Source organism: Physeter macrocephalus, chromosome 15, assembly GCF_002837175.3.
Source record: "Physeter macrocephalus isolate SW-GA chromosome 15, ASM283717v5, whole genome shotgun sequence".
Taxonomy (NCBI): domain Eukaryota; kingdom Metazoa; phylum Chordata; class Mammalia; order Artiodactyla; family Physeteridae; genus Physeter; species Physeter macrocephalus.
In genome coordinates this window covers 6,986,852-7,004,558 of record NC_041228.1, presented here as the reverse complement: position 1 = coordinate 7,004,558, position 17,707 = coordinate 6,986,852, and the positions used below count along the sequence as shown (strand labels likewise).

At 41.3% G+C, this 17,707-nt stretch overlaps 1 protein-coding gene across 32 annotated transcripts in view; it reads right to left on the bottom strand.

The window, feature by feature from the left end:
- The window catches only part of ZFAT (zinc finger and AT-hook domain containing), a 264,652-nt gene that overhangs the window by 187,476 nt on the left and 59,469 nt on the right, over nt 1–17,707 (bottom strand). For 26 of the 32 annotated variants that reach the window (XR_008619456.1, XR_008619457.1, XR_003683319.2 and 23 more), the window contains 2 exons: nt 9,278–11,881; nt 8,664–8,805 (listed from right to left, as the gene is read on the bottom strand). The gene's annotated coding sequence lies outside the window, so the exon portion shown is untranslated. The remainder of the gene's footprint in view (nt 1–8,663; nt 8,806–9,277; nt 11,882–17,707) is intronic. The other 6 variants (XM_055091050.1, XM_055091062.1, XM_055091066.1 and 3 more) reach the window with 4 other exon arrangements.

The window sequence follows — 17,707 nt, the reverse complement described above, 5'->3', positions numbered from 1 at the left end:
TGATTTCCAGATCATCCATAATCCCACTTGTCCTCTGCTCATTTCTTGGTTTATCATTTCCCTCTCAAAATGAGACACTCCAAATTGAAGCATATTTCTGTTCTAATCAATCTAGAACACTGTGAGAACATCACCCACTTGATGTGGACACTATGCTTGTATTCATACAGCCTAAAATCACGTTAGCTTTGCATGTGGCCACATCACATTGCTGGCTCAAATGTAGACTGCACTTGGCTAAAACTTTGGGTCTTTTCCAACTACACCGATGTCAAGTCAGATTGTCTCAATCCTGACCTTGTGTTGCTGAACTTTTTCTAACCTACTGTTTTTCAATAGTTTCAGTCCTCTTTTGGAACATGTTTAAATCCTACGTGTGAGTCTGCAGTGCAAGGTATAAACTCTTCTTCCAGTTCTGGGTCACATGTACAGTTGATAAGTACATTTTCTTCTTCTTAATCCAGATATTTATCAAGTGTTACATGGGCAGGCTGAAGCATTGAGTTCTTTGAGGTTGGCATGACAATTTTAGCAACCTGACAGCTTTTAAAAAACATTAACTGCTTAACTGAACCAGCACCCATGCCTTGTGAACATTGAGATGTGGTATGTCTGTGACATTCTCTTTATCCATGAACCTAGTAACTCTCTTAAAAATGGAAATAAGACTAATGAGAAAAAATTTCCCTAGAAAAACCATGCTGATTTTTAATCATTACTAATGATCACAAACCATCTGCTAACATTCATAGCCTACTGCTTTTAGAGGATTGATGCTATTATAATTTGTTCCTGGAGTATACCTTCTTCACTTTTCTAAAGATCATTAGACTGTTTGGAAACCTTGTTTAAGCATTCTTTCTGAAACTTCATTCATGTAAATAATTGGCTTATATGAATATTTTTCCTAATAGATTTTCTAAGAAATTCAACACTTCTCCAAAACACCAAATCGGCAAAGTCCTAACAAGGTTTCTGACTACTATTATTTATAACACACATACCTCCAAAAGACAGCTAAATATACCAAGCTTGTGAAATACAGTTATGGAACTTACAACCGTGAAGAACCAAATCAGGTAAATCACAGCCTCCAGATCAGCAGGGATGGAATCTAGGCCACTCGTTTTACTTCTTATTTTGAGATAATCTTTTCCACACTCTTTCTGGGGCCCTGGAATTTTGTGTTTTTAATTCCTTTTTTATCATAGTGAGGCATCATCATTATATTAAGCTCTGAGTAAACCAAAGGAAATGTAAATTAGTCTGAAGCATCTCTGGTCTCTGGTGCTGGTTGAAAGACGCTTGGGCTTCAGTCTGGATGAAGTCCAGAGTTACTGAAAGGTGGGTGACAATGATCAAAGCTTATTTCTGGTAATGAATATGCCTGGTGTGTTTGGATAGTTAAATTTGTCCATTTTACTATAATATCATATTTCACTGCATCTTAAAAATATCTGGGATTTGAGGTAGTTTTCTTAAAGCATTTTGAAGTTTAAAATACATTACGTACACAAAGCATAAAATGTACATATAGAGTTGAATAAATTATTGTAAAGTGAACACCCATGCAATCACCCCTGGGCCAAGAAACAGACTCTTCTGCACCCCAGGAGTCCCCTCTATATTCTACCGATGACTGTGTTCTTGCTGTGTCCTCACATGACAGAGAGAGAGAGAGGGAGACAGGGAGAGGTCTTTGTTCTCTCCTTATAAGGACACTAGCCCATTATGAGGACCCCATCCTCAAGACCTCATCTAAAAGTAATCACCTCCCAAAGGCCCCATCATATGGTAGTTCAATTTTTAGTTTTTTAAGGCTTCTCTATACTGTTCTCCACAGAGGCTGTATCAATTTACATTCCCACCAACAGTGCAGGAGGGTTCCCTTTCCTCCACACCCCCTCCAGCATTTGCTGTTTGTAGATGTTCTGATGATGCCCATTCTGACTGGTGTGAGGTGATACCTCACTGTAGTTTTCATGTGCATTTCTCTAATAATTAGTGATGTTGAGCATCTTTTCATGTGCCTCTTGGCCATCTGTATGTCTTCTTTGGAGAAATGTCTATTTAGGTCTTCTGCCCATTTTTTAATTGGTTTGTTTGCTTTTTTGATATTGAGCTCCATGAGCTCATACAGAGTGAACTAAGTCAGAAAGAGAAAAACAAGTATCGTATATTAACGCATATATGTGGAATCTAGAAAATTGGTACAGATGAACCTATTCGCAGGGCAGGAATAGAGACGCAGACGTAGAGAATGGACGTGTGGACACAGAGGCGGAAGGGGAGGGTGGGACGAATTGGGAGATTAGGTTTGACATAAATACACTACTATGTGTAAAATAGCTAGCTGGTGGGAACCTGCTGTATAGCACAGGGAGATCAGCTCGGTGCTCTGTGATGACCTAGCTGGGTGGGATGGGGGGGGGTTGGGAGATGCAAGAGGGAGGGAATATATGTATACATATAGCTGATTCACTTCACCGTACAGCAGAAACTACCACAACATTGTAAAGCAATTATACCCCAATAAAAAAAAGTTTTTTTTAAAGTAATCACCTCTCAAGGGCCCCATCTCCAAATACAATCACACTGGGGGTTAAGGTTTCAGCCTATGAATTTTGGGAGACACAATTCAGTCTGTAGCTCTGAGCAAAGAGGATAAAGTTTTAGGGGCTTCCCTGGTGGCGCAGTGGTTGAGGGTCCGCCTGCCGATGCAGGGGACACTGGTTCGTGTCCCGGTCCTGGAGGATCCCACATGCCGCGGAGCGGCTGGGCCCGTGAGCCATGGCCGCTGGGCCTGCGCGTCCGGAGACTGTTCTCCGCAACGGGAGAGGCCACAACAGTGAGAGGCACGCGTACCGCAAAAAAAAAAAAAGAAAAAAAAAAGAGGATAAAGTTTTATAATGACTATTTGTCCAGCATTCTGCTACAGTACAGCACCTATGGTAGCAGGAATATGTTCAAAACAAGGTATCCTGCCCGTAAAAATCTATGTACATTTTGTATGGGTGGAAGCGAGGGAAATGCAAAATTGAGGAGTGTTGAGAGATGAGGGAGAGAGACAGGCAAAAGCCAGTTTGGGAGTGGGGTGGGGGGGTCCCGCATTTACAAAAAAGTAGGGATTTTATCTCCTGAATGACTGGGAGCATGAAAAAATAGAGTCAATGATACAGTCACACGTGGTCGGCTGTTAGCTTTAAGAGCTCTAAAAATGTTCATCCTAATGATCCCACTTTAGGGAATTTAGCCTAAGAAAACAAACCAGAAGATCAAGAGAGGTATGTACACAATGACATTTATCACATTAACAGTAATAAAAACTGGGAGAAATCCACAAAGGAATACTTAAGTAGTTATTAAGTAAACGTTTGTTGAGTGAACCAATAAATTCTTGCTAATATAAAGCGACAGTTAAAACAGTGAAGTCCGGGTTAACAGAATGGAAAAACCTTTGAAGTAGGTCAAATAAAGAAAATATAAAATTATAACTACACAATAGTACAACTCAGTAAATACAGTAACAAAAGATGGACAAAACTAGGAGTAAATACAGATAAAGGTGACCACAGACTATTGGTTAGGTTGGTGCAATTATGTGCCACCGACGTATCACGTCTACAAAAGATACTGCCATTTTACAAATAAAAAACAACGCATCTTGTGAAAGGTAATCTGGTCAGCTTGACTGCAGTCACAACCTCACAGAGTAGCCTTTGTTTGTAGCCAGCCTGAATAAACCCTTGGCTTTCAGTGACACAAGTGAATTGATGAAATACTTGGGGTCAATATCATGGAAAGAAGGATGTGTTTTATAATGAAGCACAGAACAACGTGGTAACTGGGGGAAGCAGGGTAAAGGAGGAAGAGGATTTGCGCTGTTAAATGAACTACATGCTTCAGGACAAATCATCCATTATCTCCCATGAGCAGGGTGAGACACAGGGAACCTGAACAGTATGATGATGGCAGAGCAGAACTGTGCTTATCCTCCCTGTAAACAAATACTGGAAAGAAAGAGAACCAGATCCTTGGCACTAGTTAAGACATTACTGGATTGTGCCTTATAGCTCATTGCGTAATACGTTCCCTCAAGGTAGAGCTGTAGAATTTCAGAGCTAGAAAAGGGGTTAGGTGATTCAGCCAAGGTCACACAGTTGATGTTTAACACTGAAATAGAAACACAGCCTCTCTGCTAATGGGTGGGGTTGTGTTCCTGTCTTGCTAGTTGTTTGGCATAAGGTGTCCAACACTGGAGCTTGCTGGTCGTTGAGTGGAGCTGGGTCTTATCATTGAGATGGAGATCTCTGGGAGAGCTTTCGCCGTTTGATATTACATGGAGCTGGGAGGTCTCTGGTGGACCAATGTCCTGAACTCGGCTCTCCCACCTCAGAGGCTCAGGCCTGACACCCGGCCTGAGCACCAAGACACTATTTACAATCGCCAGGACATGGAAGCAACCTAAGTGTCCATCGACAGATGAATGGATACAGAAGATGCGGCATGTGTATACAAAAAAAAAAAAAAAAAAAGTTCTGAAGAACCTAGGGGCAGGACAGGAATAAAGGTGCAGACGTAGAGAATGGACTTGAGGACACGGGGAGGGGGAGGAGTGGGCTGGGACGAGGTGAGAGAGTGGCATGGACATATATACACCATCAAATGTAGAATGGATGCCTGGTGGGAAGCAGCCGCATAGCACAGGGAGATCAGCTCGGTGCTTTGTGACCACCTAGAGGGGTGGGATAGGGAGAGTGGGAGGGAGACGCAAGAGGGAAGAGATATGGGGATATGTGGATATGTATAGCTGATTCACTTTGTTATACAGCAGAAGCTAATGCACCATTGTAGAGCAATTATACTCCAATAAATACGTTAAAAAAGTACTTCATAGAAGTAAAAAAAGAAAAAGAAGATCTTTAAAGGAGTTTTATAAGCTGAACTTGTGGGCATTTTTGGAGCATATTTTTTCTTTGAAAAGATGAACACAAGCCAAGGTTTCAGGCAAACAATGAGCAAGAAATTCCCCTTCATCTTGGAAGTTCATTACAAATCCACTGAACACTCTGGAATGTACAGAATCAGAGAGCAAGATCCAGAAAAGTGGCTGAACGGCAAAAATTAGGAATTTGCCCATTGATCAAGGTTTGCCCTATTTCACAGTTATCAGGCAAGATTAAAATTCCAAAGTTGACATGGATGGATTTCAGAATATTTAAAGTTAAATGTAAACTCTAAGTCAGAGGTTTTATTCTTTGGACTAACTGTGAAGAAATTGATGGAAGATTTTTTTATTATGTTATAAATGGAGCTTTGTATACTACTCAAAATAAAGTGGTTCTCCTTAAAAAACAAAACCAAAAAACTCCCCTGTAATTCTGAATATATAAACCTTTCAAAATAGATAAAATAGTAAGACACCTATTTTTAATATTTATTACATTTTTTCTTTTCCATTATAGTTTATTACAAGATACTGAGTATATAGTGCCCTGTGCTATACAGTAGGACCTTGTTGTTTATTCCCCTCTCCTTTCCCCTTTGGTAACCGTAGGTTTGTTTTCTATGTCTGTGAGTCTGTTTCTGTTTTGTAAATAAGTTCATTAATATTTATTACATTTTAACTCATATTTAAAATCACATTATCTGAAAATATATTAATTAGAAATATCGCTTTTATCCATTTTCACTCTACCTGAAACAATATTTACACTCTACATCAATGTCTCTGGTACTACTAGAGCCATTCTGGAATACGATTTGTCATAAAAGAAGAAGAAAAAAAAAAGCAACACAGGCTTCAGAGTCACAGGGACCGAGTTTCAAACTCCAGAACCACCGCTTTCTCGCTATTTCAGTCATGCAGTCCCTCAAACTACAGCTCCACCACGACATGTCAAGGGCTGTCACCCTCCCCCTACCACCAGGGAAGGGGTCCTCACTGCCAGCTGGCCAGTAAGTGGTCCATCTCTAAAATCCCATTTTATTTTATTTTATTTTTAATTGATGTCCAGTTGATTTAAAATGTTGTGTTAGTTTCTGGTGTACAGCAAAGTGATTCAGTTATGTATGTATTTTTTCAGACTCTTTTCCATTACAGTTGATTACAAGATATTGAATATAGTTCCCTCTGCTATACAATAGGTCCTTGTTGTTCACTTCACATATAGTAGTTTGTATCTGCTAATCCCAAACTCCTAGTTTATCCCTCCCTTCCACCCCACCCCCCTTTCCCCTTTGGTAACCATAAGTTTGTTTTCTATGTCTGTGAGTCTGTTTCTGCTCTGTAAATAAGTTCCTTCATATCATTTTTTTGATTCCACATATAGGTGATATCCTATGATATTTGTCTTTGTCTGGTTTACTTCATTTAGTATGATAATCTCTAGGTCCATCTATGTTTCTGCAAATGGCATTATTTCATTCTTTTTTTTATGGCTAAGTGAAATCCCATTTCAGAGTCGGCTTCCCAGGAGCACTTCCAGTACCAACTGCCTCAGACTGAGATCCCTGCAGACAGACTCTGAGATGGGGAGTTGCATGTTGAAAGTTTGTAAGGAAGGAAGTAACGACGGCAGGAACGGGTGGAGGGAGAAGTTGGGAAAACTGACATTGGCCGTGAATTGGGATGGGATACCGGTGACAGGGGGCATACTCCTGGTATAATATTTCTGGCACTAGAGAGGCATGAGGAAAATGGTAACTAGAAAGACAGTGGAATTGGCTGCTGCAGAGTACCACTGATTTGATGGAAAGAGGATATAGGTTCAGGATGAGATAAGGAGAAGGGCTCCTATTCTGCAGAGTGAATTGCAGCAGACAGGTTGTGGGGCTGGAACTGCAGTGGCTGCTTCCTGATTGTGCTGGTTTCCCCCTCGACCAGGACAGTGGCAACTGAGGCTCTGGAGCTGCCAGCTCCCTTGGCAGCTCAGGTTGGCAGTGTGGCTTTGGTTATTGCTCCTAGAAGCTCATGCCAGATCTATTTCTTTAGCCCTCCCAAGGATTCTGCAACTGAAGGCTGGTCAAGTCCAACCCAAGTCTGTTGGATTTCAAAACCCACGTTCTGTCCTCAACACGTCGTGGTGACTGGGAGGACTGAGCTTTCATTACCTAAAATGAACTAAGTCGAGGAAAGGACACGTAGTTGGAGGGCACTGGAGGGGGAAATGTGCTCAGTTGTAGGCACAAGGAACTTGAAATAAGACAGTTGATTGGACCATCTAGCAGAAATTTGAGGGTGAGGGATTGGCTCTTATTAGAGAGCCCCGGACTAAAAATGTAGATTTTGAATTCTCTCCTAGAAGTGATGGTTGACAGCTTGGTCCTGGGTATGACTGCCTAGGAAGAGTGTAGGAAGAGAAAAGGGCTGAGAGGAGGACTGTAGGCAAGGAAAAGGATGCAGTGGAAAAAATAAAAGCAGCCATTTGGGGATAAAATACTTGGGTTCAAGTCCTGGCTCTACATCAGACTAGCTGTGTGATGTTGGGCAAGTTACTTGACCTCTCTGTGCTCAGTTTAGGAGAGAGCTTTAAGCATCTCACACTCCTGGCTCCAATCTTTGGTTCTGTTTGGAGGAGAGTAGAGAAGTTGCTTGTTGCCTCATATTTGTAAAATGGCTTTTCACGGCTCTGGCCGTCATGTCTTCACATAACTGTGTTCAAGACAGGAAGAAAAGAAAGAGATTGAGTGGGAAAGAGGGCCCCTTCTTTAATTTGGAGGCAGCTTTTCTCGATATTCTTCAGCAAATGTGTTCTCAAGTCTCATTGGTCAGGATCAGGTTGCTTGATCACCCTCAGTGGCATGGGAGGCTGGGAACAAGCCAAGTTTATTACTCTCTTGGAGCTTTTTTCTTGCTGGTCTCCTTAGAATGTTCTACCTCCAGACTTTGGAACGGTTTGCTCCCTCATTTCACTTAGGTCTTTGTTCATTTCTTATATCTGACCTCCTTAACCTTCTCCATCACTCTCCTTACTCTTTTACTCTCCTTACTCTTACTATTTTTTTACAGTGTTCATCGATTGATTAATATGTTTATTTATTTAGCTACCTGAATATACGTTTACTAGAATGTAAGCTCCACAAGTGCAGGGATTTCGATATACTCACTAGTGCATCCTGTGCCTACAACAGTGCATGGCACAGAGAAGGTGCCTCTTGGTGAAGGAATACATAAATGGATGGATGAATGATCTTTGCCAACAGCTGTATGAGTCATGTGAGCATATGAGGTGTCACCCCCTTTATGACTGAGGAAACAGTGGCTTGGGAACGTCCAGCAGCTTGTCTAGGCTGTATGATCAATCACCCTGTAGATTTCTAGGATTTCCCGTCTATCTGATTCTATGAAAACACACTTAGTCTCAGAGTTAGGATATCGGGCTTCCTCTCGTGGCTATGTGGACAATTTTCTGTATGACCTTGGGCAAATTAGAAAAGTTGAATTTTCTAAGCCTCGTTATTCCAATCATGTGAATAAAGGCAAGGTTGTTGTTGTGTGGTGGTGTTTTTTTTAACCTCCAAGGTCCTTACCAGCTTTACCTTTACTTCAATATCAAATAATTCACACTTGTAAGTTAATCATTGTTGTTACATTTGCTTCCTGCCTTGGAACAGAGAGTGTAATCGATATGTAGGGTGCAGCCCAGTGGTCCCACACTTACCAGCAAAGTCCACATGGGCCTTTCTTGTTCTCCCTGGCAGGGGACCTGGTCACTCCTGTATTAGCTAGACAGCTGCGGCCCTTGTTCTTGCTAGTTCTTTCATCTTGGGGAAAATGTGGCTTCTCCGAGCTTCAAATCTTTTCTGGGAAGATTAAGTGGGATAATATACATAAGACAGAGTTGAAATTGCTTGTTGCTCAGAAATTGTTAAAATGAATATCGGCTACATAGAGACAAATGGGCCATGATGTTGTTACACTTTGATGATTGCTATGTGTACCTCCTATATTGAAAATATTGCTTAACTGTGGAAATATAGTAAACACAGGATCCATGCATTTTTCTGGAAAAATTTTTTTAATGTGCAACCTTGCACAGCTCATTAAAGGACGTGGCTCATAAAATCAGCATAGCTTTTGCTGGCCAGGGTGAGGGAAGAGACCAAGTGGCAAGTACCATGTCGGATGCTTATAGATACACAATCCCATATAATGCCCAATAAATATTGCTGACATAGTGAATCCCCGCCCTCCACGGGCAACAGTTCAACCATATCTGATGTGCATTTCTTATTTGTCTGTTCTTGAAAAGAAAGTCTGTTGTTTTGTACGTACTGAAATGAATAGTATTGTGTTATAGATCTCCTTCTGCTTTTACTTTTTATCACTAAGCACTATGCTTATAAGATGGGTCCACGTTCCAGGACAGATGCTTGGCTGTTTCTTGGAATGCTGCATGGAGTTGCTGTGTCCATCCTCATCTTACTCATCCTGCAGTGATGCACCTTGCGAGGGGGCTATGGAAGCCCTCGGGCACTGCTGATGGGAAGGAATGTAAGCTGCTATGGGCATTCTGGAGAACAATCTGGCAGAGTACTGAGTCACATGCCACTCATACATCCTGTGATGGGGGTAGGTACCATAGAGAAATCTGTTTGTTGCAGTGTTGTTTATGAAATCCAAGAGCAGGAGCTGGGCAGTTGTGTGCTGGAAACTGGTATGCAGCTCACAAAGGACAACTGTTAAATTTTCAGGAATTTGATGAGCTGGTGTCTATATTCAGCCATTATTAAGAATCTAATTATATAAATATTATATGTTACGTCCAAATATATATTGAAACCAAAGGTAATAAGTACTTAAAATTCATCACTTCCTAATTTTTTATTATCAGTCACTGTTTGACTATCATCTAGGCCCTAGAGGTGATGACATCTACTGTATGGTGGAAATACTTTATCATACTGTACTCAACTGTCCATCTCTTCCCCTCTCTGTGTTCAGGGACATCACACTGGCAGCTTGAAACAGGCCATTGTGGGAATAATTACACCATGAAAATTAGCAAAAGCTGAAACCAGGGTTTCAGGTTTTTTTTTTTTGCTCTGAGAGCCGTTTGTTAAACATTTACCAGTTCACTGGAGACTGGTATTATCTCTCCTTTCCAAACGAGGAAAATGAGGCTCAGACAGGTTATGAAACTTGCCCCAAATCATAGAACTTTTGAGTAGGAAAAATTGGATTCAGACCCAGGTCTGTCTCAGACCTTGTACTATGATGAAAATTAGAAGTGAGTTATACCATTTAGACTATACAATTCTTACCTTTTCACCACCAGGGCACTTATATTTTTAGTTTAAAAACAAAACAAAAAAACTATTGGCTGCCAGTATCTGGGTACAGTGTGAAATCAAGAAAAGCAGAGTTTCTAGAAACATGTGCTTTTACCAAGTGGGTGTCATTAACTGCTCACATGAGAGCTCTGTCCCAAAACACAGGCGCTGTTGCTGCCAGCACGGATGAAAAATAAACGAGCTGCTCTTCAGGTTTGTGTTGTGAGGCTGCATAAACTAATCATTCGACACCACAGCTAAGCTATCTCAGCTACTGTTTAACCTTATAGTATTTGTTAAGTAATACTATCTGCACACTGGAGGCCTTGACCCTGTCCCTGTCTGTTGGTGTGTGTTTACATACATGAAAGTTACTTCCTAGATTTTCCTTGGAGAGCAACTTGAAATTAACCACATTTTGTTCTCATTGTCAAATATCTATTTCCTCCCTCATTCAGTCATTCAGTTCGCCCTCAAAGAACCTTTATAAAGCCCCTGTTATGTACAAGACACAGGGGAAACAAGGATCAATAAAATATGTCCCTGACCTTCAGAGGCTAACAGTCCAGCATGAAAAACATACATTTTAAACACGGAACTCTGATTAAAGGCCCACAATAAAGGCAAATACAAAGCCTATGGGGATGTCTCAGTCCCTTCGGGCTGCCATAACAAGATACCACAGCCTGCTTGTAAGTAACAGACATTTGTTTCTCACAGTTCTGGAGGCTGCGAAATTCAAGATCAAAGTGCCCGCACAGTTGGGTTCTGGTGAAGGCCCTCTTCCTGGTGGCAGATTGCTGACTTCTCTCTCTGTCTTCACGTGGTGGAAGGGACAAGCAAGCTCCCTGGTCTCTTTGATAAGGGTACCAATCCCATTTACAAGGGCTCTGCTCTCGTAACCTAATCACCTCCCCAAAGCCCCACTTCCTGTCACCATCACCTTGGGGGTTAGGACTGCAACATAAGAATTCGGGGAGGAGAGCACAAATATTCAGACCACAGCATAGAATAACGAATTTCATAGTATAAACTGAACCTCAGGACAGTATTGGGTCTCTTTGGCCAAGGAAAGGGTAACTTGGGCCCTGTACCAAAGAAACGAGTATAGAAACATCTAGCTTGAGTGAGGTTACGCTGGCAGAGATTAGACTACGTATTTATCAACTAAGCAAGGGAAGGCGTACAACGCGATGAATATTCGAAGGCACTGGTTAAATTTCTGACTCTGCTGCTTCCTTACTGTGTGACCTTGAACAAGAGGAAATTTCCCCTATCTGGGACTCAAACTCTTCATCTTGTGTATTGGTTAGAGTGAGGGCTAGGTTGCTATAAAAAAAGATACAGTAGCTTCGAGAAAATGGAAATTTCTCTCTCCAGTAATAGTCTGGCCAACCCAGTTGGCAGGATAACTGCTCTGTGAGGTCATTCTGAGATATAGGTTCCTTCCATCTGGCTGTTCTGGCATTCCTGAGGGTTGCCTTATTTGTTGAAGAAGGGCTGCAGGCATGCCCGTGTTCAGGCCATAGCGAGGTGCACACACCCTTCCTGCTTCCATCCGATTGATTACATGCCATACCTGGCTGCGGGGGAGACTTGGGGTGCTCTAGGCCCAAGAAAAAGGAAAGAAAGGACTTTGAGAGGAGAACCAGCTGTCAACCACAGCTTGAGACCAGAAAGTTGAGCAAACTGTTTCTAACATGACTCAGCTCAACACTTTTATGCATCAAATTCTCTCTGAAATATGAATATGAGATGAACATTACTTTTTTTTTTTATCCTTACATCAGTTCTCAACCTCCCAGACCGCTAAATGGTTAAGTACAAAGATGAACTGAAGTGAGGGCATATAGATATGAAACGACTGGATTTCCTAGGCTGATATTTTTTTTTTAAGTATTTTTAGTAAGGAAAATTTCAAGGGTACACCAAAGTACAGAATATAGTCTAACAAATCTGTGTACCTACTACTAAGCCTCAACTATTTTCAACGCACAGCCAACTGTGTTTCATGTATACCCCCGATACCTGGGCATTTCATTTATCCCATTTATATATATCTTAAGCGTATCCTCTATTCTAGACACTGTGTACTACATACATAATTCCACCAGAGCAAGCAGGCTTTCTGGTGCTTCTATAGTAATTGCCATCATTCATTTTGTAAGTTAAGGCATTTAATCTTCCAATAATCCTGCGCAATAGATACTACCATTCTGCAGATGAAAGAACTAAAGCACATCCCCCAGTGGGTTAAGCACCAGAGCTGAGATCCAAACCCAGGCAGTCTGGTTTCGGTGGCTGTGCCTTTAGCCGAGACACCACAGTGTATCACACAGGAATTTACATTGCTCCACTGGACACTGAACTGCTTATCCAGAGCTTCTGCATTAAAATTGTTCCTGCCCTGCTTTTCCCAAGATCAATGAATAGGACTGTCCTTAAAACACTCTTCGGGTGGTCCACCTTCCCCCAAACAAAATAACAACTTACTCAAAGCCATATGCTAATATTTGTAATTTTGAAATGTTAGCTTCCCTTTCTTCTTCTTTCCCTTTAACTATTACCCATCACGGTTTCTTCACAAGTCTTAGAACTGAGTTTCTCTTAGGGCACGCTATTAAAATAACACATTTATAAGTGTTCTAAACAAGATTATTAATTTTAAAAGTGTTTACACTTATCCTAATTAAATAATTTATGTGAAGTGCCTAATGCAGTGGCTGGCGGAGTTCACTATAAACATTAATTTCGTCATTTACTCCAATAACCATATAAAGTAGGTTGGACAGGCTCTATTAATCAGATTTGACAGATGAAGAAACTGAACTACAAAGAGGTCCTATTGCTCAGTTCGTTAAGATCCCCTCCAACATGAGGTCTCTTGATTCATGAGGTCTCCTGGTTCACATTAGTGCATATTAATCAAAGCTTGCAATTCTCTGGGTGTATACAGTATTTCTTCCTAGAGAAGGAGTTGGATCGCCCCGCTTGGGCTGTGCTTGACCTGACTGCTGATCTGGAGGAAATAAGGGAGGTAGAGACAAATCTTAGGACAAACATCATCTTGTGAGGCTCCTGTTGCTGGTGGTGTCTCTGCAGTGTCTGCAGCCAAGAGAGACCACTGTCGGGACTTCCCTGGCCGTCCAGCGGTTAAGACGCTGCACTTCCACTGCAGGGGGCGTGGGTTCGATTCCTGGTCGAGGAACTAAGATCCTGCATGCCACTTGGCAAGGCCAAAAAATTTAAAAACAGCAAACAAACAACCCCCGCCCCCCCGAAAACCCCACTGTCCTCTAGGAAGAGGGAGGGCACTGCCTCCGGGGTTCAAGGTCCTCAGGTTTATCCATTCAAATATCCCTATCCCATGTCTCAAGGTCTACCATTTCCTTTTCTGGGCCCTGACACTGATATCACAGACTGTTAAGGCTGTGTTTGTTCTCCTTGGTACCGTGCTGTACTCACAATTAAACCCCAAGACTGAATTTCAGCCGTCTTCCTGTAGCCATGGGAAGGAGGGGGACATCTCCATGCTGCTGTGGAAGCATTCCCAGTTTCACAGCACTCCTTGAGGTTGATAGTTGGCTAACCAAGTCTGACATTTTCTTCTCCCTTAACAAGACTTCTAAAGACCAGCAACTAAAGTCAGCCAGTTCTACATTCCTTATAATTAACATTGACCGTATTTTTTTTATGAGTTGCAACTACATAAATCAATGCTTCATCTTCCATCTTCATCATTCCAATTCACTGCTGCTGAAAATCTCAGTAACTTTGATACTGCTGCATGCCGGGGGTTAAGATCACCCCACTTACCAACATTAATGGGATACTTATCACTATCCAATTGGTCCAATACTAGACTCCATCTGGAATGTCTGTTTGTAGAGCTGCTTGTGGTACCAAGTGTCTTAGCCTGGGTTCCCAAAGTAGCAAGGTTCAGAGAAGTACTTGCATGCATGAGTTTATTTTGGAATATGATTCCAAGGAAAAAGAATGGGGTCTGGGAAGAGTAAAACAAGGAGGGAGGACAATCCAATTCAAGGGTGTTTTACTGAGCTGATCACCGCTGATCAGCTTTATTTTTCTGGGGACCATCTGAGGATTAATGTAGAACCAGCCACTTGAGGGTGATGTGGTGAATATTTTTCTACTGGTTCTCATCCCCTAGTAGGTAAGTGTTGCCCCTGGGAGTTTGTGTTAAAATTTCTCACTATGATTGTGGATTTATATATTTCTCCTTGTAGATTTAACAATTTTTGCTTCATGTGTTTTGAAGTCACAAATAGAATCTAGAATTAGAATATTTTGCTGGTAATTTGGTCTTTTTATCATTATAAAGTGACCTTCTTAGTAATGCTTTTTGCCTTAAATTCTAGTTTATGTGATAATACCTACCATGGGATAACTTAATTCCATTATTTCAATCTATTGGTATTCATATGTTGGACTTTTAAAAATTTAGTTTCACAATTCTTATCTTTTAATTGGAGCATTTTTTCCATTTACATTTGATCTTAAAGATACATTTTGATTTAAATCCACTCTTATTAAATGTGTTTCCTGTCTGTCTTGCCTATGTCCCACCACCCCCTGGACTTTTGTCTTTTTCAATCATTCTATTTTGGACTATTAGTTGAAAGTAATACATTTTTATCTTTTTAGTGGTCCCATAAAGCAAAACATGCATTGCTGACATATCAGTCTAGTGTGAAGTAATACCTTTACTCTCTTCTCGGATGATGTGAGGACTTTAGTACACTTGAACTTCATTTACCTGCTTTGTGATTTGTATGCTAGCATTGCAGTGGATTTTAGTTCTAAATATTTTTAACTCCACAAGACGTTTACCACTTTCTTTGGTCTTCAATCATTCCTGCATCACTAAACTTCGATCAACTTGAAGATTATCTCTAGAATTTCCTTTGTGCAGGTTTACCGGTGATAAACTGTGATTTTATCATCTGAAAATGTCTTTATTTCTTCTTCATAAATATTTCTGTTAAGTGCAGAATTCTTTTTTTTTTTTTGGCTGCCCTGCACGGCTTGCAGGATTTCAGTTCCCCTACAAGGGACTGAACCCAGGCCCCAGCAGTGAAAGCCCAGAGTCCTAACCACTGGACCGCCAGGGAATTCCAACTTTGACATTCTTTTAGCCCATTTCATCACTGTCTTTTGGCTTCTCCTATTGCTACTGAGTTTATTTCTCACTTTTTTAAAGGTAAGTGCTCGCACCCACCCCCTTTTTTCTTTTGGTCAGCTTTTAAGGTTTTTCTCATTGTCTTTAGTTTTCTACAATTTCAGTATGTTGTGGATTTGCTTGAATCTGTGGACTAATGATTCTCTCCATTTCTGGGAAATTCTCAGGTATTACGCCATACAAATTTGACTCCTCCCTATTCGCTCCTCTCCTCTGAGACTCCAATTAAACACACCGCAGGTCTTCTCACTGTATTCCTTAAGACACTTACTCTCTTCTGTTTATTCCCCACCTCCCATCTGTTTGTCTTTCCGATCCTCATTCTGTATGATTCCTTCTATCTTCTCATTCACCAACTCTCTTAAACTATGTCTAATCCGCTGCTAAACCCCTCCAATGAATTCTAGAATTCTATTTAGAACCTAGTTCACTTGTTTTTTGGAGTCTGATAATGTGAATAATGAAGTCTCTGTGGGTCTGTGTTTCTGATTGTATGCAGCACATTGTAATTGCAAATTTATTTGCAGAAATAATTTGATGCATAAGAGGATTTTTGTTTGCTTCTTGTAGACACCTGGGGTCCTTACAAATTTCAAGATTTTTTGTGTTCTCAATGACCCATGTGACATGAAGCCTGGTTAAATAGATTGATGAGTGGCTTAATTCTGGTTCCCTCTGGTTCCTAGGATATTAACCTTTTGAGTCCCAGACCAAAATGGGGATTTATAGGAAGATTCCCACCTGGACAAGTCCTAAACATGGACTTTGTACCCAGAGCCCCAAGTGCCATGAATATGCAGCTGTGACTCTTGGCTTCCTCCCTAGTTTGGCAAATTGGAGACAAAAGCGATTGTAGGGAATTCCCTGGTGGTCCAGTGGTTAGGAAACCGTGCTTCCAGTGCAGGGGGTGCCGGTTCCATCCCTGGTTGGGGGAACTAAGATTCCACATGCCGCGCAGTGCAGCCCAAAAAAAAAGCAGTTGTGGATGCTGGGTTTATCATTCTAAGCTTGTACCTTTTCCTAGCTCTCAGCTGGAAATTCTTCACTATATTAGTTCTTTTTTGACTTAAAGAATTATTTTGGGGGCTTCCCTGGTGGCGCAGTGGTTGAGAGTCCGCCTGCCGATGCAGGGGACGCGGGTTTGTGCCCCGGTCCGGGAGGATCCCGCGTGCCGCAGAGCGGCTGGGCCCGTGAGCCCTGGCCGCTGGGCCTGCGTGTCCGGAGCCTGTGCTCCGCAACGGGAGAGGCCACAGCAGTGAGAGGCCCGCGTACCGCAAAAACAACAACAACAACAACAAAAAAACCAAAAGAATTATTTTGGTCTAGGTTTTTTGGTTGTCTTCTGTGGGAAGACTGGTATAAGTCATTGCGTTTTCCACTTACCAGAAGGAGAAAATCTTTCTATTATTATTATCTCCTCCCAGAGCCCATAATGGTTAAAATTCTTTGAAAGAATAAAGAACTGTTCTCTATTCTAATAATACATAAAAACATGCATCTTTGATGTTGAGTGTAACAAAGAGAAATGAAAGGAGATTTTATTCCCTTTATTTATTTGGGGGTTGGAATTCTAATCTAAACCTCCTCTCTCTGCTCTGCTGAGGCCCACCCTCGTATCTTTTGGAGTAACGATGGTTTAACCATTTGCATGTGTTCCACTACGCCCATTTGTGGAATGTTTTGACATTTTTTGACGGAGAATAGTATCTACACATCCAGATAATTACAGCAGCATATGGAGAGGCTTGTGAGTGAGGCATATGATGAGGCTAATAAATTTCATGTCTTAGAAGGATAAGCTTTTCTTAAGAGAAGAAACAAATGAAGCTCCGCAGAGTGAAATCCTCTTCATCCTTAAAGAAAAATCACGCATGTTCTCACTTGAGGATGCAGTGGAGAGAGTATCTGGAATCAGGAATTCTGGATTTAGTTTAAAGCCCTCAGCTATTAATTAGCTTTGTGACTTTGAGTAAGTCACAGATTTGGATTTTAATTTTCTCCATTGAAAAATGAGGATGAAATGAGATGTCGCAGATTCTTAGTAAACTCTTGAATTACTCTTCAAATGTAAATTATCATCATTTTATAACATCAATCTAGACACTGAATAGATTAGTGATGGGGGTGAGGGGTGGGAGGGGTAGCCAAGGACGCAGCTTTGCTCATCTTCTCCAAAGGAAGGAAGGAAAGAGGTAGAGAAAAGAAATGAACATCTTAGAGCACTTCTTTTGC